Source organism: Limulus polyphemus, unplaced genomic scaffold (genome assembly GCF_000517525.1).
Source record: "Limulus polyphemus unplaced genomic scaffold, Limulus_polyphemus-2.1.2 Scaffold2369, whole genome shotgun sequence".
Lineage (NCBI taxonomy): Eukaryota > Metazoa > Arthropoda > Merostomata > Xiphosura > Limulidae > Limulus > Limulus polyphemus.
The window spans coordinates 116,116-130,663 of NW_013667979.1; the positions used below are offsets into that span (position 1 = coordinate 116,116).

The 14,548-nt window shown below is 32.2% G+C and overlaps 1 long non-coding RNA gene across 1 annotated transcript; it reads left to right on the forward strand.

Moving 5' to 3' along the window:
• The first annotated feature begins 615 nt into the window (after window positions 1-615).
• Window positions 616-14,236, forward strand: LOC111087607. Its single transcript, XR_002612279.1, has 3 exons — window positions 616-734; window positions 12,554-12,663; window positions 13,689-14,236. It is a non-coding gene; the product is annotated as an uncharacterized LOC111087607 (long non-coding RNA).
• Window positions 14,237-14,548: the final 312 nt, after the last annotated feature.

Consider the following 14,548-nt stretch of genomic DNA (forward strand, 5'->3'; position numbering starts at 1 on the left):
GCCAAGAAATAATAAGAAGAATGAGTACCTAATTTGTCTAACTGATGAAGGTGCTTTCAACCATTTCAGCTCCTATAGAAATGGTTGAAAGTTTGACCCATCACAACGCTTATCCATCGCTTTAATTTCAGTTCTCCAACAACATTTGTTTTTAACTATACATCAAGTAGCTCTGAAATACTCATTTTGTTGTGCAAGTTTTTTGCTCATTTACCTATCAACACTTACTTTTTAGGACGATTTCAGTTTAAAATTTGTAAGCACTGTATCATTTAATTTGCTTTGTTCCTCTGGCTATCTGTGAGTGTATTTTGTTTGTTGTTGTTTTTTTGTTCGTATATAAACCATGCTAATCATACAAGAAAATTCATAAAATATGGGGTTATTTCTTCTGATTAGTTTTATACATTTTTTATTTGTTTGTTTCAGGTATTCGAGACTTACTTTCAAATATTCTCGAAAAGCTACCCAAGAGTATCTGCACTAGCTATCTCTAATATTGGATTGATAAACTAGAGGGAAGGCTGCTAGCAGCACCAACCGCCAACTCTTTTACCAACGAATAGTGGGACTAACCGTCATATTATAACGACCTCACGGCTAAAAGAGCGAGCATGTTCGTTGATGAGGATTCGAGCCCGTGACCTGCAGATTGCAAGTCCAGCGCCCTAACCACCAGGCCCGTTTTACGAAAATGCTACATTCTTTATTAGTTTCTTAACAAGTCGCTGAAGGTAAGTTTGATTTGGTCGAAGAAAGTTGTTTTTCAACTCATGCACTTCAAAAAACAACGAGTTAGTTATGTATGACAATGGTGTATGTAGGATTAAAAAACTTTACATACGGTAACAGTTAGACTTGTGTTGTCTATGTATGTTAATAACTGTATACAAATTAAATTATTGCCAAAATAGGATAAGAACAATAAATTATTTTACAATTATAGGATAAGAACAGTAAATTATTTTACAATTATAGGATAAGAACAGTAAATTATTTTACAATTATAGGATAAGAACAGTAAAGTATTTTACATTTATAGGATAAGAACAGTAAATTATTTTACAATTATAGGATAAGAACAGTAAATTATTTTACAATTATAGGATAAGAACAGTAAAGTGTTTTACATTTACAGGCTAAGCACAGTAAAGTGTTTTACATTTATAGGATAAGAACAGTAAAGTATTTTACATTTGTAGGCTAAGCACAGTAAAGTGTTTTACATTTACAGGCTAAGCACAGTAAAGTGTTTTACATTTATAGGATAAGAACAGTAAATTATTTTACAATTATAGGATAAGAACAGTAAAGTGTTTTACATTTATAGGATAAGCACAGTAAAGTATTTTGGATTTATAGGATAAGCATAGTAAAGTGTTTTACATTTATTGGATAAGCCCAGTAAAGTGTTTTACATTTATAAGATAAGCACAGTAAAGTATTTTACATGGATGTATAACTGCACCTACTAAAATGTGTAGCTTCATACAAGGTTATTCCTATCTGAAAACTTGTTCATTGTTCGTATACTGCTATTTTATCATCTATTTAAAACAAAAATAGGAAAAAAGTCTTCATTAATTCATAGGTAAGTTTATGTGCTTGCTGTACAATGGTACGTTGAACGCTACAGTGCATTCTTTTAAGTGCATATATCTTATCTTCAAGCTGTATAGCAAATAAATAACTTTCCCTCTTTTCAAAGCTTTTTTGTTTTCATCTTCGCAATCTCGACGATTTTTCTGGACAATAAAAAAACAAAGGAAAATAAAGGAACTAAAAACAACTTAGTTCAGTGTTATATTAACAATGGACCAAAGGTATTATTGTATTAATGGTTTGGAGAAAATTATTTAATATTTATATATATATATATATATTTTTGAAAACATAACATATTAAAAGTGTTAGTGGTTTTGTAATTGTCTATTGTTAAGCACAATGGGTTTTCTGTGCTCTACCCACCACAGGTATCGAAACCCGGTTTCTAGGGTTGTAAGCCTACAGACTTACTGCTGTGCCATTAGCGGAGTATATTTGTATATTTTTTGTAATGGGTACTTGCAGTATCGAAGATTAAGTACCAATAAAATATAAAAGTTTGAAAGTTTAATACACTATATATTAGGCAGTTACTTTAACACTATATTATGCAGTAACATTCAGTTCTTATAATAATATATAAAGCAGCACAACAACCAAAAAAAAATTATACTTTTTGTATCAATGTCAAACAGGAAAAAAAAAAGACTAGCAAAACAGCTCTTCAATTTTCTTTTCTATTTCTATTCTAAGGAAGTTCTTTAATAACCCATCTGGGTGAAAACGTAGTATGTCATAAGTATTTGTGCAGCATCCTATCTGTTTGGATAGGTGGAACTTTAAAAAAAATTAAAGATCCCATCTTTGTTTCTAAGAAGCTGATCGTTGGTATTACTTTCACACCACGTAGCATGTCATAAATGTGTGTACAATATTCTAACTGTGTACATAAGTTGAACATTAAATATAATTAAAGATCCCATCTTTGTTTCTAACAAGCTGATCGTTGGTATTACTTTCACGCCACGTAGCATGTCATAAATGTGTGTACAATATTCTAACTGTGTACATAAGTTGAATATTAAATATATTTAAAGATCCTATCTTTGTTTCTAATTGGCTGATCGTTTTTATTACTTTCACACCACGTAACCTGTCATAAATGTATGTACAACATTCTAACTGTGTAGATGAAACACTGGTCGTTGGTATTACTTTCACACCACGTAACATGTCATAAATATCTGTACAACATTCTAACGGTGTAGATGAAGCACTGGTCGTTGGTATTACTTTCACACCACGTAACCTGTCATAAATGTATTACAACATTCTAACTGTGTAGATGAAGCACTAGTCGTTGGTATTACTTTCACACCACGTAACATGTCATAAATATCTGTACAACATTCTAACTGTGTAGATGAAGCACTGGTCGTTGGTATTACTTTCACACCACGTAACCTGTCATAAATGTATGTACAACATTCTAACTGTGTAGATGAAGCACTGGTCGTTTGTATTACTTTCACACCACGTAACATGTCATAAATGTATGTACAACATTCTAACTGTGTAGATGAAGCACTGGTCGTTGGTGTTACTTTCACACCACGTAACATGTCATAAATGTATGTACAACATTCTAACTGTGTAGATGAAGCACTGGTCGTTTGTGTTACTTTCACACCACGTAACATGTCATAAATGTATGTACAACATTCTAACTGTGTAAATGAAGCACTGGTCGTTGGGATTTCTTTCACACTTTAACAGAAAGGATGAATAGTAATTGCTTGTCGGTGTTTGTTGTCACCTTAACTGGGTGAATATATGTATCACAGTCAAGAAGATTGATTAGAAATAAGTCATGAAATCTTTATTTTGCACGCTCCAATTCTTGGGTGATTAATGGTTGTTTGTCATAGTTTTACAATCAAACATCAACTTAGGTGACTAAATGGGTGTGGTGCATATTTGTTTTATGTCCCAAATATTGCATGAACAATAGGTCTTCTTCATTTCTTTCCACCACAAATCCGTTTAATCAATCAATAGTAATTTGAAGATTTTTGTACAAACATCCTAACTATCTGATTTGGATAGGTTAAATATTGTGAAGGTGTTGACATCCTGTCTGTGTTCATATTTGATTGGTCGTTAATGTCCCCCGTTAGTCGTCAGACGGATGGATAACTTTATATTTTTGTTTTCAAAAAAACTTATATTACAAATAAATAGTAGTTTACAGTTATTTATTGCATACCACTAGATACAAAGTAAATCGTTATTACAACCATCCAAATGTTTAAGAAGTGAGGTGTGTGAAATTGTTTGTTCAATCTTGCATGGTAAATGGATAGTATGTTTTAGGTTTGTATATTTTAGCAAGATGAATTGCAAAGTACAACACATCTTGTTGAAATATTTATAGTTTAATGTTCCACTTAGTTGCTCTCAATTGAGTGTTTCAAGCCCCAGTTGCGCCGAAGTATAGCATGTAATATGTTTTATTGATCGATAACTTGTGTGACACTGCTACACTCCAACTGAATGGAGGAGTAGCACATGGTGGGTATTCGCACAACCCAACAATTTGGGCTTAAAAGTAGTAAACTGTTGACATATATATATACTTCAGTCGAACTGAACACGTGAATAGTATGGTCCTGATTTCCGTTTAATTGACAATATGCCTTAAGTATTTCTTTCCAGAACCGAGTAATGAATAGGAGAAATATTTAATACATATTTCATGTCACAGCCACAGAATATAGTTAAAACCGCATAGGCGACGATAATATCTAAATTAAATAATAAGTTGAACAATCGCCAAGTTTTTATATGTTTTTATTTAAAGAAGGATGACGTTTCAAACTAGCGCTCTTCGTCAGATAGTAGAGTTTACGATCTCACAAAGAGCGCTATCTCGAAACGACATCCTTCTTTAATTAAATAAAAATATATAAAAACTTGGCGATTGTTCAACCCATTATTTAATTTTAATCACCGAAAATTTAAGTCATATTTCTTCTACTCTTGTGCATTTTTGTTTGTTAGCTATTTCGATAATTTTTAAAGTATAGTTTATATTTTGAACTGCAAGTTTCCAAGCGTTCAATTTGTAATGTTTAAAAACGCAAGTCTCATATTTTATAATAGACTAAATGTACATTCCAGATAGTATATAGACAGACTAACTTTTGAACCATTAACAATATGAACAAAATGAAGTATAATCAAAATACAATGTTATTAGAAATCAACATCATCATCATTTCATTCCAGCCCGAGGGGAGGACTGACTGGCCGCTAGAGGGTTACGCCCTCTAACGTCGGTCAAGCGACAAAAACGAGGAAGAATAAAAGATGGGTAAAAGAGTGATAGAAAGTATAGAGATCACGAGTAAGAATGAAAGGAAAGGAAAAAAAGGATGAAATCGGAAGTATAGTGAGAACAAGTTATTAGAAAATACATAAGTTGTCAATTAACTAAAAAACATTATTTGTATTCTATGGGGTTTTAAGTCCGCTTTACTACACAATAGAGTAACCTAAAATAAATTTAGATATATGAATAATGTTATGACATTTCGTCGAATTCATTATTCAGTATTATACAGTGGACCAACTGTTTAACGATTGTAAATATATATATAAATATGTTAAATATTTCTTTTCTTTTTTCACCAGAGGTAAAATTGAAAAGAGAATCTGTGGCGTGGAGGCCTAATGCATTCCTTAATTGGTCCTACCATCTGCTGTGGACTGCAGTTTCGCCTATTCAAAGGCTCATCAACATGGTTTGGGTCAGCAAACCAAAGAAATGCCCTTAGGCCTCTTTAACAGATACATAAAATCGTTAAACAGTTGGTTCAATATATAATATTGAATAATGTATTCGACTAAACGTCATAACATTATTCAAATATCTAAATTGAATTAGTTTACTATATGGTGAATTAAAACGGGTTCAAAACACCATAGATATTATATACACTTCACCATTATAAGAGACATAACTGTATATATTTGGATGCACGCTTACCATTCTATTATTCATTTTACTCATTTTTTTTTTCGTCCCTTGGCTCATGAGAGGGCGTAACCTTCTACCGGCCCGCCGGTCCCCCCCGGGATCGGAATGAAATAACGCTTATGTTGTTGTTGCATATTTGGTTTTATATCCTTAGCTGTGCTGATGAGCTTTGAATAGGCGAAACTCCAGTCCACAGTAAAGGGTTCAGTGAATCAAGAAATACATTAGTACTCTATCTTACAGATTTTCCTTTGAATTTCAACTTTCGTGGAAAAAAAAGATATCTGTATTCATAAATGTAAAATATCGTTATTGCATTCACATTAACTCTTTGCTAGAAAAAGTTTCTAATATAATTTTAAATTATAATCTCAAAAAGCAAATCATTAGTCATTTCAACGAAATCTTAAGTTTTAATTGTTAGACGGCCAAAGGGAAACGTATATAGATTAAACGGGGGGGAGGGGCGTATGTTTCAATTAAGGTTATTCATATTTTAATTTTTTTATTGGAAATTAAGACTTACATCATAAATCCTTAGACAAAGTAACAGAAGTGTAATATCATACCATACCCAATTAACTGTCGAAATCGTTAGAGTAAATGCAGAGCTCGTGTTCTTAGAAAAAGAAAAAAAAGGTTTATTCAATGGCTGTTGGTAAAAAAATGTTTCCTATTTCTCAGAATTCATTAATTCTTTCTCTTTATAGTTGCACTCAGAATTATGAACTCTTTATTACAAGAGCCCGGCACGACCAGGTGGTTAGGGCGCTCGACTCCTAAATGTGAGGGTCACAGGTTCGAATCCACCAAACATGTTCGCCCCTTCAGCCGTGAGGGTGTTATAATGTGACGGTCAATCCCACTATTCGTTGGTAAAGTGGGCGGTTGATGGTGCTGACTAGCTGCCTTCCTACTAGTATTTCACTGCTAAATTAGAAACGGCTAGCACATATAGCCCTCATGTAGCTTTGCACGAAATTCTTAACAAATCAAACTTTATTATAATGGATTTTAATATAACACTTTCAAGGCATTACCAACAAAACACTAAATATTTATTTATTTAACCCAACCGAAACTTTAACAAATTTATTCGATATTTTCTATGTTTGAATTAGCGTAATCTAAATTCCACGGGTTACTTTTTTGTGCTATATTCGGCTCAGAAACAAACTATTTGTATTTTATATCTATTGTACTCTTTTACTCAATGACATACGTGACTTTTAATTTCACTCACTGCTAACTGTTTATGAAAACCACAGAAGGAAGTAAACGGTATTATCAAAATTAGTTTTATTTACTAGCTCTTTCGCTACAAAATAAAAGAGTTAAGCCTATTTTTTCCATACAAAGAGAAAAATTTCAACTAGTCGTGGTATAACAAATCCTGTAGAATATATATTGTGAGAAATGAACTTGTAAATGTTAACAAACGTTTCTTGTTTTTATATACATACATGTGTTCTACAAAAAGAATAATCTAAGTGAAATACACCATCATATGTTTTAATTTTAAATTTTTTTAACATCATTTCACACAACGTTTCCTCTCTCAGACATAAATTGTCAAGTGTAAACATAAGTAATACTAAAACCTAATAGACCCAGAATTTGTGATAAAAAATACAATTTAGGCTATTCTTATCACAAATTATAGGCCTATTGGTTATAACGCTTCGCTATCCACAAATAAACAATACTAATAAACTGTTTTTACGAGAGAAAAAAAGTATACAACAATAATTAACGAGTGACATCATTGCGTTAGTATAAGTTCTGTTGGTTGCGAATATTTGATTAATAACACTTCCCTATTATGTATGTCTTGTTCCCTATTTAGAATCTTAATAATTGAAAGTTGAAGTTACGCTTAACTTTTTCTTTTACATTTCGCAAGCCGATAGGATAATTTTAAACATTAACTAAACGTGCGTTTACAGCTATGTCTATTTCTCTTCTATATAAGTTGACTGACATTTGTGGCATTGAATTTGGTAAGCTAATTCATTAACGTATTTTCTGTTGTAATACATATTATACCTTTGATATTTACTCCTAGCAAACCTTTGATGTTGGATACTAGTTTTTGAGGGAACTTTATTTTTATTCTTACGTTGTGTTTGTAACTCGAGTTGCTTTTGTCCCTCCTATAAACCATACAACTCCTACAATGTAGTTCATATAAAGATATCTCATTTTAAGGCATTGTGGGGATATTTCTTTGTAAATAACGGTTTCTAGATGTTGTTTATGTATACATTTGAAAATGGTACACTTAGAGAAGAAACTACAATGTTAACATATTAGCTCATTTAAAGTTTTATGCGTTATTTACAAAGTTTGAGAGTTCTAAGACCACCTAATTTTCAGTACACTGCCGTGTTTAAAAGGTGTTCTTAAAATTAGGATAATCATTCTCGAATAACTCAATTACTATCACTTATAATTACCATTTCAACTCTTTCCTTCTCATAAACATGAGTACACATATAGTTAACAAACTGGAGAGCCCTGTTTGCTGTTGTCGTTCCAAACATGGAAAGAAAGTTTTATTTTCTGTGCATTAACAAAACTAGAAAATTTAATTAATTAAAAGTAATCATAATCAATATCACACAGTTACATCCACCAAATTTATTTACCTGCAGTTACTGGTGATTGATGCTGCAGTGGCTTTTCTTTAGGCTTTGAACGACTTTGAAAAACATCACACTGCGTAACACTGACAAATTCTGGATCGTGTATATGTTGTATTTTTGGTTACTCCGGCTACTTTTAAGCTCCCCATATTTTAAAACCAACTCAATAACAGTGAACGTTGTATAATTTGACAGACGTTCTTATTTGGATAACGTCAACGGATGTTATTGTTTTGTTTGCTTGTTTTTTGAGGATATCAATAGAGCAACTGCATTAGTTTATCATCTTTTATTCTTCATCTTCCGAACAAGAGAAATAAAAATAATAATCAACAGTTGTTACTTGGTTAATCTTTTAACAAATTTAACATCAGAAGAACTCATGACAATAACGTAAAGCAGAATAAATAGTGATAATGAAATTCGTTCACTCGAGCGGAAAATTGACTTTTTAAATTCCTTCCTTTTGAGAATATTTTTCTTCGTTCTTCCTCAGAATAAGACTTCTCGAATGTCGTTTTCTCTCAGTTCGCTTTACTTGGTAAATCGTACTTGATGGGCATCATAAGTGCCGCTCAGGAACACACTAAACACTTTATTTTGCCCTTACCTTCCGTCTTTTAACTGCTGTTTTATTCTAGTGGTTAGCTAATCGAAGAGTCCGAGGTTCAAGACGACATACCACTGAACACGTCCTGTGCTTTCAACTGCAGGATCGTTATAAAAGTGGCAGTCAATCACATTATTAATCTCCAGGATTCGTACAAAACATTTGCTGCAGTGAATGTTTCTGGATGGTAGTCTTTTATCTAGACGGTGTCTAAATCTGCGGACTTACAACGCTATAAAACGGGTTTCGATACTCGTGGTGGGCAGAGCACATATAGCCCATTGTGTAGCTTTGTGCGTAACTACAAACAAACGGTGGCTAAAAACTAGAGATGGCTATATACCTGAACTATGGGGTTTTCTTAGTTCACGTGCCCTGTCTTTTATCTTACATATTCTCTTGACACTTTTATATCATTTTATCTTATTCTCCTATAACTCCTTTTTATACGTCCTTTGTACCTCCTGATTTTACTGTCCCCTTTGGTATTCAAACTTTCCGCTATGTTGACAATGAATATCCATAAAGTAAAATATCCTGTATCTGTAGGAAGTCAACCCAATTAGGAATAGCCAATATAGTACATTAGATAATCTAGTGAAAAGCAGAAAGAAACTTCGCTCTTTGCTTAACATGGTTTAACCATCCGAAGTGATTAAGACAAACATCAATTTCAACTTAATAACTAATCTTTCTGTCATAAAGCACGAGCTAAGCACATAGAAATTAGCATAGCAACTCATTGTTAACTAGCAATAAATTTACTTGGTTGAAAGTATAATTACCATGTTAAATTGAAGAGATGAGTGCTAATAATTCACGACTTACAAGATCCTTGAAATAAAATAAAATAAACAACAGTTGTTGACTTCCAGGAAAAACTACGAGTAGTTAATTTTGTATATAATTATAAATACTGTCTCGGAAGTCATTTATCAACTAACAGAGTCTGGTGTTAAAAAACCATTTAATGTTAGAAATCAGATTATACAATCTGATATATTACACTGCACAAAACTGATTTTAGAAACATATCGAACTGTGATATTTCAGGTTTAACTTCCAATTGGCCAAGGTATTTCAAATTGAGATTTGAAGAACTAATCAGTAACAGCTAAATTTTTACTTCAAAATTTGATGAAAATGAATATTCTCTGATGGTATTTGTACTCAAAAGGAAACACATATGAAAGCCTAAAACGCTACATTTCGCTATATTTTAGAGTATCTAAGTATAATTCCTCTTAACACTCATATTTGTCAGTGTTGGTTTTTTCTTGTATGAACATTTTTCCCCTTTAATTATCATTAATTTCTGTAGCATTACTATTTCACAGATACATTTATGCAAACCTAATCATTTTGTCTCTTAGTGGTTTTTAGAACATATATAGTCTCGCGGTGGATCATCGGTACGTTTTTGGACTTGTATCGCTAAATTCCGGGGTTCTATTCCCCGCGGTGGCCAGAGCAAAAATAGCACTTTGTGTAGCTTTGCGTTGAATGAACAATATAACGAAGAATGCAATAGGAAATATATTTATAACAATAAAGTTAAAAGTAAATGCACAGACAAAAGTCCACTGGAATTATTTTAAAAGTAGGGTCAATTCTTTACAAATAGAATATACTTACGTGGAAGAATGCATATTTACCCGTATTTTTTTTATTTGTTATAGGGTCGTATTGATAAGTAGATTTTTCGCATTTGTCTTCTACCTCACAATCTCTAAAGATTGGTTTTAACACCTTAAAATACTTGCCTTGCGAAAAAAAAAGGTATTTTATGGGCTAAACGAACGAAGCGATAAAAAAAAAATAAGAACGACCAAAGTAGGAAGCTTTGGTTGAGAGCCAAAAACATTTTCAAGGAAAGTATATAGGCTGTCAGTGAAACCTCTTCTGAAAACATTTTATCTTGCTCAAGGTCTAGTTGGAAGTGTGTTTGTTTGTTTTTCAACTTAAAAACCTGTGCTTTTTATTTCTTTTCCTGTTTATTCTTTTATTAAGAAGCAAAGAGGTTGATTGGTGATGCTCAAGAGTATTCTTGTCCCTTCTCTTACCCACTAACGACATAAAAAAAGAGGAGTAGCGATATATCAGAACACTGGTTACATTATTGATTAGTTTGTCCTAAGTTATCAGAAATCCATGTCATGTTCACCCGTGAACGCTTGTTGTTTCTACTAGCGAATTTCTCTACTTTGGTCTCCCCCCCCCATTCTTTCATTAGATTCGTATGGATTGTTTTCACCATCAACGGTGAACCAGGATTTTCCTCCAGTTCTTTAGCTGCTCAACGTCACGCTATGGTCTCGTAGGTTTATCGTAATCTTGGTTTCTGAGAAGGATTTTAAAACGTCGACATCGTAGTTCTTTTAATAGATAGTTTCATGCAAATGTTAATTTTTTTAATACTTATTTTACAATGATATTATAATATAATATAACATACAAAATATCAGCATCAGCTAAATCCGTCCTCAACTTTTAAAATGTACTTTACAATATCAACATATACTGTAAAAGCTAACATATAAAGAAATCGTCTAGTACACTTTGACTTCCAAAACTTATAAGTCCCGTAAGAGCGAACAAATGATAAAAAGGAAAAAGTTTCTTTCCAGAGTAAGTTTTCGGGAAAAATCAGAGTATCGACATTATATAAAAGTTTAACTACATATCTATCCTTCTTTAGTGTGCGTTCGTTTAGACCGTTCGAAACGTTTTACTAAAGGATGGGTTATTAGTCTGACTAGTCTCGAGACAACGTTTCATTCCTCGCCGAGAGGAAGAGAGAGATATGCAAAATGATTTTCATTTTCATGATATGACCGTATTAACTGGAACCATCGAAATGATAAAGGATGAATAAACGACATTTCTGCTCTCTCTAGTATGAATCTTGTAATGCTTCTGATCCTTACTCTAAGCCTACTTTCCTTTATTAATTTTTGTTTGAATTTGAGGCACCATTTGATCTATGCTAAACAATGGTATTGTACTAACAGAGTAAACAATTCAGGTTTAATAACGAGAGAATAAAATTACAGGAACAGTTGAGACAAAACATGTTTATAGAAATATGGTGGGAGGGGATTTATCCTTTTAAGACTCCTTATGTATAGAGCATACCTTGAATACATTGAGTATTTTTATTCAACATTGGATGAAATGTAAATCTTGCAATGTATTATTAAAATGTTATTTTTATAGTAATAAAATGACGGTTATCCGTCGCGTGAAATATTTCTTATTTGGAAATTGACCCATCAGCTTCTAAACTTAAACAGGACAAAAAAAAACAATAAATAAAATGTTTAAACACATTACATCAGAAGTAATTTTGTATTTATGGCAAAGCTACTATACTACAAAGTCACTGGTAAATTATCCTTATGTTTGAAACTGTGATTACATACATTATTAGTATATTTTATTTTCTTCTATTAAAGAAGAAAGTAGGTTATTGGTTACATCATGTCTGGATGGTGTAAAATAAGTTGAATATATGAAGATGTAGGATTAACAAGGTAAGATTTTCTATTGCAAGTTTACTTCTAATTTATATAATATCTGAAATACAGGATAATTAGTGAAGAATAACAAAAACTGATACTTAAGTGAGTAAGTCAAGATAAAAAATGTTTTTCTCTCTCCTTCTGAACCATAATCTATCTTTGCCCTACTTCTTCCGACCTCTTTACTTCACAGGATAAATGCTTATCCCTTAGGATTCTCCTTGACATAAATGAAGGATTAAAGTTATGTGGCGCAGAATAAAAGATACTGGAATTCAACCGTATAAGCCAAGAAAACATTTCGTAAGTACAATATGTCTGAAAAAAAAAATCATGGCATAAAACAAGTATGCAGATGAGGGATTTGAAATAAGATATCTTAATTTGACTTGTATCAATAGAGCAATTACAGAAAAACAAACGCCAAGGGCAACCAAATTTCCATATTAGATATTTAAACTTTCCACCAAGGAACAGTAAATTGAAACTTATAGCTCAACCCATTTGGATAATATTAAGAAACAAACAACACCATGGCTCAAGAGAATAGTCGGTAACTGTTCCAAAACCAAGCAAACAAAAAAAACAAGTAAATTGTTCTTCTTTCACAATTGTTACGCTCAACAGTTCTCAAATTGTTTTATTTAAAAAAATCTGCCAAAATAACAATTTTAAACTTCATACAATGACATCAGAAAAACACTGTGGTTATTTCGAATATACCAACTATACAGTAACTGTCATTCTAAGAAATTCTATAAAACGGCCTTCTCTTTCCATCAAAATATATCAGAAACCAGAAAAAGATCTGAAAGAGCAAGTACTTGTAAGCAGAATATGTGTTTCTCCAGAAATAACAGTGCTGATGAACGATGATGTCTAGACTCAAGAAAATTGTTTACAAACTAATATGTAAACGATGTAATCACATCTCCCTTTCTTTAATTATATGTTTTTAAAGATGTATGGGTTAAACATATTTACAATTTTACATTCTAATGTATTAAATCATGACTTTATAACCACATTAACAATATTTCAGCCCAATATTTATATGTGAACACATAAATCTGTCTATACATATATAAATAGGTACATACATACATACATATCTACTTCTATGTAAAACTGCTTACATAATAAAAACCCCAAACACATTCGCATATGAACATATAAATCTCTCTTTATTATTATTATTTCTTCGGTATTTTAACCCCCCCCCCCTTGTGTCCCCTGCTATTATTCTTCGGAACAATACTTTAACATATTAATTTTATGATACAGGGTTTCCATAAATTATTGAATGAAACACTTTTTTAATTGAACAGAATAGGAACCACACCAGGTTTCTGAAGTTTTTTCCTCACTACATTAGATGGGAGTATGTGAAGGACATTGTATGAAAGATGATGACAACGTTGCGTGCCCAAATAATCAACGCAACTGCGACGAGTACTCTGAAGATGCTGGAAAGTACGTGAGAGGAGATCGATTATCGCCCGGACATCTTTCGAGACCATGTCAAAGCATACTAACGGCGCCACTTCCCATGGGCAAACCTAGTGTGTTTAGCCTACATTATACCACGAACCGAAGTTCTGTATATTATATAGTTCTTGTTCTATTCAAGTAAAAAATGGTTTAATAACTTATTCAGTTCCCGTTTTATTAGAACATTTTTTATAAACGTTCCAAATAGGCAGGAGCAGTCCATTTAACACGACCGCTATCTACACAATTGTATTTTTATTATAACTAATTTCAACAGTAATGCGATACATTAAAACGAATTAAAATAGTACTATAGATATCGAGGTCGAATTCTTTTTTAATTTAGAAATTACGTCTGGTAATAAACTTTAGTTTTTGTTTGTTTGTTTGTTGTAAAACGCAAAGCTACACTATGGGCTATCTGTGCTCTGCCCACCACAGGTATCAAAATCCGATTTTCAGCGCTATAAGCCCACTGATTTACCGCTGAACCACAGGGGGGCTAAGCTCTAGTTAAGCATTAAAATAAATAAGAAATGTGTGGAATGTGTTATTTTTTCCTTCAAAACTGTAACCTGTAATGAAAATATCAAAATCGAATATTGAGTAATAAGTAAATATATTTTTTCTATTGCCATAAGTCTTTTACATGCTAAATGTATCTAAACCCTTTAATATCTAGTTTGGCTAATGTCTA